We start from the raw sequence: 14313 nt of genomic DNA, 5'->3' as shown, positions 1-14313 counted from the left end.
TGTGGAAAGTGAGGGGGAAAGGTCATCATTCCATGCAAAAGTAGATACACCAGAGAACATGGAAACGGTTGACCCCCGTAAAAACCACATTGGTCCTGAGTCTTTTTCTCCAGCTTTTAAATCGTGATGGATCTGAAGTGTACACCGTGATGATGTGCTGCGCACGTACAATGAAAAAGGATTCCTACGACAGAGTTAACGAGCGTGTCATCAGCTCCCATCCGTACCTTCATGTACTGATTTGTTGTGGTGCGAACACTCACGTTCTACTCTCAGCAAATTTCAGTTGCACAAGGCAGTGTTGCCAAGTCTAGTCACCAGCTAGTCACATTGGACCTTCAGAATCTTTGTCTTACTCACCTTATTCATGCATAACCAAACCCCTGTGCCCTTTTCCAGCCAGTCCCTATTCGTCTCAACCCCCAGACCCCGCCCACGCGTCTCTCCTCTGTTTCTGTGTGTTCCACTTGAAAATTTTTTTTAGATTTCACATATAAGTGAAGCCAAGCAGTATATGTCTTTTTCCACCTGGCTCCCACAAATCTTCTAAATTTAAATAATAATAATAATAATAATAATAATAATAATAAGAGAGGCATTCCGTATAAGATAAAATATGAGAGTAACAGGAGATTTCTCTTGTGAGACTTATGTAAGAATGCTTATACTCTTGTTTATCTGATGCACTTCATAAATAATTGAATAATTTGAAAAATCTGGTGCTGTAACCATAAAAAGGAGAAACGGCTCAATTGTTGAGGGTGATTTGCACATAACCACGCAGGCCCACAAATGAGCAAGTCTGTAGTGAGCGGGGAAGTCTTGCTGGTTCATGTGTATATGTGTACACTTAACAGGCGACTTGTGTAATTGTTTATAAGAATTGGAGGCCTGTTTCGCAGCCTTCATAATCAGATCATCCTGGGGGTTTTGGAAATGTATTAGCTGAAAGACTGAAGGATTCAAAGGGATATTAAAGCAACTGAGGCATGGGTTAGAAATCTGAGAAAGTGGGCCGCCTGGGCGGCTCAGTGGGTTAGGCCTCTACCTTCGGCTCGGGTCGTGGTCTCAGGGTCCTAGGATGGAGCCCCACATCGGGCTCTCTGCTCAGCAGGGAGCCTGCTTCCCCCTCTCTCTCTGCCTGCCTCTCTGCCTACTTGTGATCTCTCTGTGTCAAATAAATGAATAAAATCTTAAAAAAAGAAATCTGAGAAAGTAAGTGAAAAGTCTCAAGAAAGAGCAGTGGAAAGATTAAACGGGAATCGAGACTAAAGTAATGTGTACTCTATGTTGGCTAATTGAATTTAAATTTAAAAAATTAAAAACTGCATCAAGGAAGACAGGAATCATTGGAGAGAAAATGAAACGTCGGAAATGGGAAAAGAAAAAAGTACGGGGTTAATTGGCTAGTACTGGATTGGAATAGTCGACAAGCGGTTCTCACAGCAAAGCCTCGCATGGAAAATATGCACTGCAAGTTAAGGACACAGCAAAACTTGCTTTCCACGCAACCCCAAGCAGTCTGCTGCAGAGTGTCTGCAACAATCAAAAGAAGACATTTTCCTGGACGTTTTACTGTTGTCAGTGACTGTCAGTGAGTCATAACAACAGACTTTTGACTTCAACCTGCTTCCACCTGCCTAAGCCTGCACTTAGTCATGGTCTAATTACGGCTCTCTCAAGAGCATGTCCACTGGACTCCCAGGGTGCTACATGTTAGAAGATGGTTAATAATGCCGCCCGAAAGGACGTGTCTGAGTAAGCAAGTGAAACCAGCTCACATTGTGCTGTGGGTTACTTACGATGACCCCTTCGTAGTGCATGTGTAGTGTTGTAGTTTATGAACACAGAAGGAGGTGTCCAGCCGGAATCAGGCCTGGTTGTCTCTCCCACTCTCACCGAGAAAGGAACGAGGCTCGAAGAAGCATCCCTGACCCTGGGAGTCTTCTCCTTCTTGGTGGACAGAACGGGAGAAGGTGATCTGCGCCGTGTGGTCCGCAGGCTGCCAAGTCTCGGCTGGTGCTGGTGTGGATCCTGGCTGAGATCTCCGGACGGATTGTTCCGTTATCTTTACTCTCTCCCAACTTTCATCCCGAGCGAACGTCTCATGGCAGTTGTATCCGCTGCTTGAAAGAGACTGTGCGTAAGTGGCTCGACGGCAATGACAGCCTCCCGACACACCGGGAAACTCCCCCTGGTCCAGGAGGGGACCTCTCAGGCCTTCTCAGTCTGCCTAGCACTCCCCGGGTGAGGACACAGATTGTGCATTTGTCAACTGTGTGGCTCAGACTTCTGCTTCCCAGTGCTTCCCTCTCTGTTTGTGGACATTCTGGATCAGATTGTCTTCCACATTGCGGGAGATACTCTGAAGTACCCACCCCTGGATGTGTTGTCATGGGTAATCCAGAGGAGAGGTGCGCTACCATTCTGAGCATGGTGGCTGGTGTTTCTGGAAATACCCGAGGCCTCAAGGTATCAAACAGGCATCTGAATGGAAAATACATTGGAATTGGGGTCGCTGCATGGTTCCCTTTTGAAAGCTCCTGTCATGCAGTTCTGTCAAAATACAACAGCTGGGGGGTTGGGGGGTGGTGCCTGGCCACCTCAGTCAGTAGAGCTGGAGTGTGCGATGCTTGGTCCCAGGGTCATGAGTTCAAGCCCCACGCTGGGTGTAGAGCTTACTTAAGAAAAAAAAAAATTGAAAACAAAATACGACAGCCATGTATGCCCGTAATCCTCCCTAGAGTAATCATACTCCCTGTCAACACTCCAAAATGCTTCCATTTAGAGCGTGTTAATTAAGCATGAGCAGAAATATTTTTAGATCATTGCTGCTCCCCCAGCAATGAAACTTCGCCGGTCCCTCACTGTTATGCGTTTCAGTCAATTTCAGGTGTCCTCAGAAAGCACATCTTACAGAATCTGTTTCTTTTCTTTTTTTTTTTTTTTCTTCCTGCCCACTCAGCTGAACCTCCTCTCCTGGTTTCTCCAACCAGGACCCGGAATTCCTCTCCATTTTAAGAAGCACATACTTCCCGAGTTAGGCGTCCTTACATTCTTTCTGAAGACAGACCTGGTTTCGTTTCCGAGAATGAAGATCAGAAATGCTATCACTTATATTTTGTGCCTGTTTAACGAAGACCATGCTGATTCCAAGGGTTGGTTTTTTTTTTTTTTAAGAATACCCTTCATTTCCAGAGTATACAGTTCTTAAATTAATACGTTTTGGTTTTTAGAGCAGTTTTATGTTTACAGGAAAACTGAGACGAAAGTAGGAACCTATTTTTTTTTTAAAGATTTTATTTATTTATTTGACAGAGAGAGATCACAGGTAGGCAGAGAGGCAGGCAGAGAGAGGGGGGGGGAAGCAGGCTCCCTGCTGAGCAGAGAGCCTGATGCGGGACTCGATCCCAGGACCCTGAGATCATGACCTGAGCCGAAGGCAGCGGCTTAACCCACTGAGCCACCCAGGTGCCCGGAACCTATTTTTGAACAGAAATCACTCTTCTCCTTCTTCTCCTCCCCCTCTCTGTCACTCTTCTCTCCTTCTGAGAGAGAATGTGAGTCGGGAGAGGGGTATGGGGGCGGAGGAGACAGAGAGAATCTCAAGCAGACTCGCCACTGAGCGCAGAGCCCGACTCAGGGATTTGATCTCATAACCCAGAGATGATGACCTGAACCCAAACCAGGAGTCCAATGCTTAACCAACTGAGCCACCAAGCACCCCTTGAACAGACGTTCCTAAGTGCTCACGAAGCTCCAGGACTGCTATTCCAGTGAGTTTGTGATAACAAACTCAATGTCTATAACCAATAAGCCTACAGCCTATCACCAAGTGCAAATCAGTGCCCCTCAAAAATCCCTACCTGATAGTTTTGCCTTAAATCACAAGGCTGTAAGTTGCTGGTTCTATACCTTCTATCTTTTACGCCACCATTTTCATGCCACACTTGCTGTTATTTATTGCATTATTTAGTGTTGTCTGCGCTTAAACTTTATAAAATTGGAATCATACTAAAGTATTTACCGTGTTGCTTCTTCAGCTCGATGTTATGTTTGTAACGGTAATTCGCGTCGCCGTGCGTTGCGGTGTGTAGCTGTGGCTCCCTCGCTTCCGCTGCTCTGCAGTGCTCTCTTGCACGAATGTCCCACAGTCCCTCCATTTCCCTGTTGAGGGACGCTGGATGGTTTCCTATTTACTGCTGAGAATAACGTAATCTCTCTTGTGCCTGCAGTGCGCATGGGCTGGAGTTTCTGCGCAGCGTGTGCCTAGAATTGGATTCGCCGGTTCGTGGGCTGTGAGCAAATCCCACTTTGTTAGAAGATGCTCCTGACTTTCCGAAGTGGCTGACGGAAGCCAGGCTGTCGTAGGTGAGAACTGTGCCACGTCCTTGGCAGTCCTTGGCATGCCAAGTGTTCTTATTTTAGCTATTCCAGAAGTGTTCGTTGTAGCTCACTGAAGTCTTCATTTTTTTTTTATTATTAATGAGATTGAGAATTTAAAAATATGCTTATTGACCATTTGGATCTCTTCTTCTGTGAAGTGCCTGTTCGAGTGTTTTGTCTAGTTAGTTAGTTATTTTTTTATAAATGGATAACTTTTGTTTGTTTGTTTTTAAAGATTTTATTTATTTATTTGACAGAGAACACAAGTAGCAGAGAGGCAGGCAGAGAGAGAGAGAGAGAGAGAAGCAGGTTCTGCACTGAGCAGAGAGCCCGATGCGGGGCTCGATCCCAGGGTCCTGGGATCATGACCTGGGCCGAAGGCAGAGGCTTTAACCCGCTGAGCCACCCAGGTGCCCCGTTTGTTTTGTTTCTTAAGGAGGCTCCGTGCCCAGTGTGGGGCCCAATGCGGGGCTTGAACTCACGATCCTGAGACTAGACCTGAGCTGAGATCAAGAGCTGGGCTATTAACTGACTGAGCCACCCAGGTGCCCCCTGTTCTGTCTAGTTATTATGAGGTTGTCTCTTACTTGTTGATTACTAGAGTTCTTGTTGTGTTCTAGGTACTCGCACTTTTGGGGGGTTACATGAGCTACAGATATCCTGTTCTGCATCATGCTCTTAGAGTTTGCTCTATGAGACTTGCACGAGAAACTTTTTAATTGTCATTTCAAGCAGACACAAAACACAGAAAACACAATAAACCCCTCCACTCCCGTCACCCATTTCAACAATTGTGTAATGTTGTGTGATGAGCAGAAGTTCTTAATTTTTGTGTCAGCCGCTCTGTGAGCCCCTTTATTTAGGGTTAGTACTGTCTGCCTCTTGTTTAAGATGAGGGCTTGAAGGTATTCTTCTACGTTTTCTTTTGAAAGATTTTAATATTATCTTTTACATTTAGACCTTGAAGCTTAAAGCTACTTGAAGCTGATTTATGTACAATAAAGGAAAAGACTCCTTTTTTCCCACATGGAGACCTCGCTGTCCCAGCACCCTTTCTGAAGGAGCCCGTCCTTCCCCACCTAACCTAGGTCAGCACTTCTGTTAAAAAATCACAGACATGGGGTACTGGGGTGGTTCAGTGGGTTAAGCGTCTGCCTTCAGCACTGGTCATGATCCCGGGGTCCTGGGATTGAGTCCCATGTCCAGCTCCCTGCTCGGCAAGGAGTCTTCTTCTCCCTTTGCCCCCTTCCCTGCTTGTGTGTGCTTTCACTCTCTTTCTCTCTCTCTCTCTCTGTGGAAACAAATAAATAAAATCTTTTTTAAAAAACAGCAGATATGTCTGGGTCTGTTTCTGGGCTCTTCTTTCCACACCAGTGGCTCTCGTGCTAGAACCAAGGTGTCTTCGTAAGCAGGCTGTTGGTGTCTGGCTTGATTACTGCTCGTAGTCATAACATGGCTTGCCTGATTGCCGTCTCTTGTTGGGACTTGATTTATTGTCCAGTATAGGACATTTCTGTAAAGGTCCTGTGTGTTCCTTAAAAGAGGATGTGTTATGCAGTGTTGGGTGTGTTGTTCTACAAGTGCCTACCTGGCCAAGTTCAACTGTGTTGTTCAAACATACACTTTATTTTTCCAGTTGATTCTTTTTTTTTCTTCAGTTGTGATTCTATATTCTTATTGATTTTTCATCTGTTTGTTCTATCAATGACCAAGAGAGATGTATTAAAATATCCCCAGTACGATTGTGGACTTGTCAATTTTTTAAAAGATTTTATTTATTTATTTAACAGAGAGAGAGAGAGAGAAAGTGCACAAGCAGGAGGAGGTGCAGAGGGAGAGGGAGAAGCAGGCTCCCCACAGAGCACGGAGCCCGACATGGGACTCCATCCCAGGACCCCAGGATCATGACCTGAGCTGTAGGCAGACGCTTCACAGACTGAGCCACCCAGGCCCCCCAGTTGTCTCAATTTTTATTTCATGTATTTTGAGATGATGTTATGAGGTTCATATGTATTTAAAATCATGGGGCACCTGAGTGAAGCGTCTGCCTTCGACTCAGGCCAGGATCTCAGGGTCCTGGGATTGAGTCCCACATCGGTCTCCCTGCTCAGCGGGGAGCCTGCTTCTCCCTCTCCCTTTGTGCTCTCTCTCTCTCAAATAAATAAATTAAATCTTTAAAAAATCATTATATCTTCCTGGCGAATTGAGCATTTATTTTATCAATATGAAACGACACTATTTTATTTCTCTAGAAATGCTGCTTTTGCCGTCAGTTTTTTTGTTTCTACAATTAACAGAGTGACAAACACCTGATGCATAACGTCACATTTACCACTTAGCGCTTCTAAGTGTACAGCTCAGTGGCATGAAGGATTTTCACATTGTTGTGCCGCCATCACTGCCCTCCATTTGCAGAACTTTTTATCATTCCAGAGAGAAACTCTGTACCCATGAAACAGTGATTCCCTGTCCCCTCCTCCGGGGGGAAATTCCCCCATCACCTCTTGTAGGAACCTGCTGTCAGCGGAATCCTACAGTGTTTGTTCTTTTGTGCCTGGCGCTTTCACGTAACATAATGTTCATAAGTTTCAGCCGTGTTGTAGCACGTATCAGAATTTCATTCCATTTCCTGGTTTAATAGAGCTCCATTGTTCCCACAGGCCACGTGTTATCTCCCCATTCATCTGTCGATGGACACTTGGAAGGTTTCCATCCTTTGGCTATTGTGAACAATGACACCGTGAACACCGGCGTGAAAGGAATGTGTTTGAGTCTCTTCTTTCAATTCTCTTGGGTTTACACACACATACACATTTTTAATATAATATTTTCCATCTAAAAATGTTCAACCCTAGGTGCCTGGGTGGCTCAGTTGGTTAAGCGAGTGCCTTCGGCTCAGATCATAATCCTGGGGTCCTGGATTCAAGCCCCACATGGGGCTCCCTGCTCAGCGGGGAGTCTGCTTCTCCCTCTCCCTGATGCTCTGCCTACTTGTGCTATCTCTGTCAAATAAACAAATAAAATCTTTTAAAAAGAAATAAATAAAAATGTTCAACTCTTCTAAAAACTTGTATGTTTCTCTCAGAAACCAGCCTGCCAATTTTTTATTTTACCTGGAGCATTTTGGCCATCTATATTTATTGGAATTATTGATATATGTGTATATATATATATATGATTTTATATATATATAGTGATATATATACATACCAATGATATATAGATAGATTGAGAGAGAGATATATAGATATATATATAAATCTATCTATCTATCTATAGATAGATAGATATCTCCTAATTTTATGCTTTCAATTTGTCCTGTGGTTCTATGTGCTTTTCACCTACCCTTTATTACTTTCTTCTGGATTGATGATTACTTGTTAAATCATTCCAACCTCTCTGTCAGTTGTTTGGAAGATCTTCACTGTTTCATTTTCTTTTAGGTTTTACTTGGGAATTACAACATGTGCTCTCAATGTATCAAAATCTAAATTTAATCAATGTCTTTAGACTCATCCCAGACAATCACAAACCTTAGAATATATTTAAATTATTTTTTTTCTCTTTCTGGACTTTAATGTTGTTATTGGGTGTCTTTCACTTAAAAATGTCCTCCTTTGGGGCACCAGGGTGGCTCAGTGGGTGAAGCATCTGCCTTGGTGAAGCGTCTGCCTTTGGCTCAGGTCATGACCTCAGGGTCCTGGAATCAAGCCCCACATGGGGCTCCCTGCTCAGTGGGGAGTCTGCTTCTCCCTCTCCCACTCCCCCTGCTCATGTACCCACACACTCTCTCTGTCTTAAATAAGTGAATAAAATCTCTAAAGAAAAAAAGAAAAAAAATCCTCCTATGTTATACATCTGAAATGTAATGTAATATAGTGGATTAACAAGACTCAATTTTTAAAAAAAATATGTAGCTATTTTAAAAACAGTGAAGTTTCAGATAATAAAAAATTTTAAACAGTTAAAAATCCTCCTTAATACCAATATTTTATAGAATCCATTTTTACTTACATTTACTCACATCTTTGCAATTTTCTGTTCTTTATTCATTCATGGAATTCTGACTTTCCATCTAGGACCATTTTCTTTTCCCCTGAAGGGTGTCATGTAGAAACCTCATTATCCAACTCACAGTCCATCATGAGTTGGCTAACAGAATTTAAATTGAAAAAAAAAAAAAGAATCTTCATTATTGAAGGGTTGCTGGTGGCAAAGTGGAAGCAGTGTGGAAGAATATTTGCACGGGTCCTAGGAGGTCTCATTTCATTGTGTTCCACTTGCGTTAGATGTTTTGGAACATCTGAGAAGATTACATAAAATGACCTTTGACACTGATTCAGGCCGACTCACCATCTTGTAGTATAAAAAAAATAAGTTTTTGGTATTGTTTCTTGTGGTGTATTTTATATTGAGTAAGATGCACAGCTCCAAGTTTAATTAGTTTTTTTAACATAATTATACACCTGTTTTCCACTACCCAAATAAAAATACAGACTGTTTTAATCACTCACAAATGTTCCCTCCTGTCCATATTTCCACTTTTGGAAACAACCATTGCTCTAGTTTCTATCCCTTTAGATTAACTTTCTTTGTTCCTACATCTCATATATATGCCATCGTATACTTTTTTGGTCTTTTTTCTTTTGCCCCACGGTACTTTTTGATGTGTATCCATGTTGTTATATGTCACTGTCGTATTCAATTATGTGACACTGGGGGGAATATATTTGCAATAGTATGTCCAGCAAAGGACTGTTATTCTAAATATGGAAGAACTCTTAAAATTTCACAATAAGAAAACAAACAACGTGATTCAAACATGTGCCAAAGACTTTAACTGTGACCTTACCAATAAAGACAGGCAGCTGGCAGTAAGCACGGGAGGTGATGCTCATGTGTCATGGAAATGCAAATTAAAACAGTGACCTTGTGCCACAGCACGCCTGTTAGAGTGGCCCAAATTCAGAATGCTGACCACAGCAAGCACTGCAAGGGTGAGGAGCACCAGGACCTCCCATTTCACATGGGAAATGGTGAAGCCACTTGCGAAGACAGTCTGGTTGTTTCTTTCAAAACCAAATGTACTGGACTACTACGTATTTACCCAAAGAATACAGAGATACAGATACAGAAAGGTATGTGCACTCCAATGTTTGTAGCAGCATTGTCAACAACGGTCAAACTATGGAGAGAGCTCCAATGTCCATCAACTGTTGAATGGATAAAGAAGATGTGGTGTATCTATTCACAGTGGAATATTACTCAGCCATCAAAAAGAATGAAATCTTGCCATTTACAGCGACATGGATAGAACTTGAGTATATTATGCTAAGTGAGATAAATCAGTCACAGAAAGACAAATACCATATGATTTTATTCTGCATGGAATTAAAGAAACAAAACAGATGAACGTAGGGGTAAAAAGAAAAAAGGGGGGGCACCTGGGTGGTTCAGTGGGTTAAGCCTCTGCCTTTGGCTCAGGTCATGATCTCAGGGTCCTGGGATCGAGCCCCACATCAGGCTCTCTGCTCAGCGGGGAGCCTGCTTCCCTCTCTCTCTCTCTCTCTGCCTGCCTCTCTGTCTACTTGTGATCTCTCTCTCTCTCTATGTCAAATAAATAAATAAAATTTTTAAAAAATGCTTTCTAAAAAAAGAAAAAAAAAGAAAGAAAGAACAAAGAGGGGCAAACCAAGAAGCAGACTCTGAACTCCAGAGAACAAACTGATGGTCACCAGAGGGGAGGTGGTGGGGGGATGGGTGAAATAGGGGACAGGGGTGAAGGAGGGCACTTGTCCTGATGAGCACGGGGTGTTGTATATAAACGTCGAATCACTAAGTTGTATACCTGAAACTAATATTACACTGTCTGTTAACTAACTGGAATCTAAATTAAAACTTGAAAAACAAAACAAAACAAAACAAAACAACAAAAAAGTACTTTTTCCATATGATCTAGCAGTCATGCTCCTTGGTACTGATCGAGAGGAATTGAAAACGTATGTTCTCATGGAAACCTGCACACAGATGTTTGTAGCAGCTTTATTCGTAATTGCCAAAAGTCATACATAACCCAGATGTTCATTTATGAACATAATACATAAATAAACGAACTGCATTTATTTTCACTTCCCATACGGAGCGTCACTTCACTACGTGAGTAAACTAGCACAGCCCGACAATGCAATATTGTTCGTGCTAAAACCAAGTGAGCTGGGAAGGCATGAAAAGACATGAAGAACCTTAAGTGCATACCCCTGAGAGAAAGAGGCCAGTCTGCATTCTCTGTACTGTGCGATCCCAGATGTATGACAAAGGCAAAGCCAGGGAGAAATGAAAACACGAGTGGTTGCCAGGGCTTGGTGGGGAGGAGGAGGAATGGACCAGCAGAGCACAGAAGACCCCCAGGGAGTGGGAATACCCTGTAGGATTTGCTCATACCCAGACAATATACACCACCAAGAGTGAGCTGGAACCTTTGTTGTGGACTTGGGGGCTGGCTGGGGGCACTCCTCGGACAGATCCAACACTCAGGTCCGGACTCTGTCACTGTTCAGGGCAAGCGGCTCCCCGACAACACAAGCTTGGTGAGAAGTAGTCCTCGACTGCATGGCCAGGACCCCTTGGGAACCAGAGGAAAGGGATCTCAAGCTTCTGGAAGCTTCTAGCCCCTGTCCTCCATGTTCTCTGTAGCGGCCTCCTTCTGAGAGACCTAGCCTCCAGCCTTCAGCTCATACTGTCTGTGTGGCCTTGATGTCTGGGGTCAGTGATGTCCCCTGCGTCTTCTAACCCCTCTCTCCTCCATCCTGCATCTCTGCTCTAGAGCTGGAGAAGGCTGACCAAGGAGAGCCAGGACACAGCCTGTTCAGGATGGCGCCTGCTGGCGAGGGAGACTGAGCTGGGATGTTCGGGGAGATCTGCTCTGCCATCAGGGGTGCTGAAAGAAGGATAAAGAGGGATCCTGGCCTGCAGCACCGTGTTCCTCTCTGCGTCCAGATGCACAGAGATCCAGGAATCCCCACACACGCTGAGTTAGCTTTCTCTCAGACGGGCCTTGGCCTCACTCCTGCCTCCTTGTGGTCTCATTTTGGGATGCCGGGCTCAAGAGAACCAGCCTGGGTCTCGCTGATGCAGGTGCACAGGCAGTGAGAATGTGGTAAAGGGATTCACATGGGTATCCAGCCCTTGGTGGACCTAACCTGCCCTGGGCAATTGTATTTGCACCTGCTGCACAGAAGCAAAGGGTATGACCTGTCTTACAGAGAAGTCAAGATGTGGCCTGGGCACAGAACACCCGCAGGCAGGAAGAATTTAGCACAAAGGGAAGGAGTCATTCCAGCAAGTGCAGTGGATCTTTCATGGAGACAGTGGAAGAGGATTTGGGCTGGCAGGAGAGGTTTGGGCAGCTGCCCCCCGGCCCCCACCACCACATCTTCCTTACCCATTCATCTGTGGAGGGACATCTAGGCTGTTTTCACAGTTTGGTGATCGTGGACATTGCTGCTATGAATACTGGGGAGCAGATGCCCTTCTTTTCACTACTTCTGGATCTTTGGGGCAAATACCCAGTAGTGGAACTGTTGGGTCATGGGGCAGCTCTATTATTAACGTCTTGAGGAAACTCCATGCTGTTTCCAGAGTGGCTGCCCCAGCTTGCATTCCAACCAGCAGTGTAGGAGGGGTTCCCTTTCTCCACATCCTCACCAGCATGTCTTTTCCTGACTTGTTAATTTTTGCCATTCTCACGGGGGCAAGGTGGTATCTCGTTGTGGTTCAGGTTTGTATTTCCCTGATTATTTTTATTTTTTAGCGCTTCCTTACCTCCAGCACTGTCAGGTGCTCCGACGCGTCTCGTCTGGTTTGGAGGGCAGTTTTAGGAAACCTGGTTTTTATGACTGTTGTTTTCACTTGTTTACTCCGTGTAGTAGGTTACAATGCCTGACTCAGGCTTTCTCAGTGTTACCTTTAGGAGGAATGACTCTTCGTGTTAAAAAATCATTTTGCAGATTTTCCCTGGGAAAATAAAGTCGGTTTTTCTGGAAAGTAGAGTCAGTTTCCAGGAGAAGGATTCACGGGCAAGGGCCCTGGCCGGCGTAGTCGCTGGAGCGCGCAGCTCTTGACTTCAGGGTTGTGGGTGTGAGCCCCATATTGGGTGTTGAGATGACTTAAAATCTTTAAAACAATTAATGGGGAAAGGTCATGTATATTTTTATGTTTCTGCATACTCAGAGGCAAATTGTTTCCATATTATGGTACCAATGCATACTGCTTCCAAGAACTTACAAATGAACTAGTTTCCCTTCAATTTGTAGAATGAATTACAAGGGATAGAATGAAGAATCTTCTTCCTGTCCCTGTCTAATTCCCACAGGCCTCCTTCCTGGAGACCACGGTATTAATTTCTTGTATAGTCTTTCTGGAATATTCCATCGTACGAATTTACTGTAAGGTACGCAACCAGTCATCTGCTGACGGACATTTAGATGTTTTCCTGTTTTTCCTGGTTTTCTACTAAAGCGAACGAGATGGTGATTAACCTTCTACTCACATTATTTCGCCTGTGTGCAAGTGTGTTTGAATACCGACATTTCAGAGACATTACTGCTGTCTCAAAGGAGATACAGATCTGTAATCTTGTTAGATATTCCCAGTCGCCCTCCTCAGGAGCTCTAGTCAATAAACATAACCCCCTAGCACTGTATGAGACTGTGACTATCTGTTATCCTGTTACACACACACACACACACACACACACACACACACACACACGAGTTAGTGTGTCTAAAGCGCTTAACGGGACACCTGGACGGCTCAGTGGGTTAAAACCTTTGCCTTCGGCTTGGGTCATGATCTCAGGATTCTGGGATTGAGTCCCGCATCAGGCTCTCTGCTCAGCAGGGAGCCTGCTTTCCCCTCTTTCTCTGCCTGCCTCTCTGCCTACTTGTGGTCTCTGCCTGTCAAATAAATAAATAAAACCTTAAAAAAAAATAAAGCACTTAACAATGAATGGGACATAGCAAGAGAGAGTTACTTTTATTATTATTATCTTTAGATTTCCCCCGCCCAGTCTGATTAGTGGAACAATAGTACCTTGGTGTCTTTTCATTTGCTTTTGTCTTACTGTGAATGAGGTTGAAAACTCTTTTCATATGTTTAAAAGACATTTGTTTGCCACACCAGCCTTTGTAATCACTACGGAAATCTGAGTCCTCTGTTCTTCCTCAACCTAGAAATCTTTTTCTTGCTTACCCACCACTGCCCAGTTCCTCAGCCTGGCAGCTGGGCCTCTCATAGTCTGGCACCAAGTTATCTTTCTAATCTCACCTCCACAGCTTTCCCATACCTCCTTTTTTATTCTAGCCTAAATAATTTAACTATTGTGCTAAAACACCTTGTACTTCTTGGCTCCTGGATGTCTGCTCAGGCCACTGACTCGGTCTGAAATTCTGATTCCCTTTCTCTGAACTTGTCCAAGAGCTTTTCTTCCTAGCTCAAAACCCAGTCATGCTGATGGGGTTTTGGAATACAGGGGAGGCTCAGCGGGGTGAGGTCCAGAGCCGATGACCAAGAAAGAATTCTTGAGACATCTTTGGTGCAAAATGGTGGTTTATTAAAGCACGGGACGGGACCCGTGGGCAGAAAGAGCTGCTGTTGTGGGGTGTCAGCCTGTCCTCTGCCTGTCCTCAGCTAGCTCTCTGCTTCCCACGTGCGGAGACTCTGCCTCATTCTGTTTATCTCAGGGCGTGGGCACCATAGTTGTTCCCTAGTGAGTGTGCACAGTGATGATGCCTGGGGATGGGGCGGTTACTTGGTGTTTGGAGACAAAGAAGACAAAGTTGGGAGATAAATAAGAGAGATATGTGGGAAGATGAGAGGAAAAAGTCATGGCACAGGATAAAGGGAGCAGGTTGAAGGAGCCATGGAAGT

At 44.3% G+C, this 14313-nt stretch overlaps 1 long non-coding RNA gene across 2 annotated transcripts in view; it reads left to right on the top strand.

The window, feature by feature from the left end:
* LOC116577409 overlaps positions 1–5581 on the top strand; it is a 55297-nt gene extending 49716 nt beyond the window's left edge. For both annotated transcript variants that reach the window (XR_004280503.1, XR_004280501.1), the window contains exons 4-5: positions 4236–4371; positions 4823–5581. This is a non-coding gene — a long non-coding RNA (uncharacterized LOC116577409). The remainder of the gene's footprint in view (positions 1–4235; positions 4372–4822) is intronic.
* Positions 5582–14313: the final 8732 nt, after the last annotated feature.

This window comes from Mustela erminea, chromosome 18 (genome assembly GCF_009829155.1).
Source record: "Mustela erminea isolate mMusErm1 chromosome 18, mMusErm1.Pri, whole genome shotgun sequence".
Classification (NCBI taxonomy): domain Eukaryota; kingdom Metazoa; phylum Chordata; class Mammalia; order Carnivora; family Mustelidae; genus Mustela; species Mustela erminea.
The sequence above is the reverse complement of the archived record's forward strand: the minus strand, read 5'-3'. Positions and strand labels throughout refer to the sequence as shown.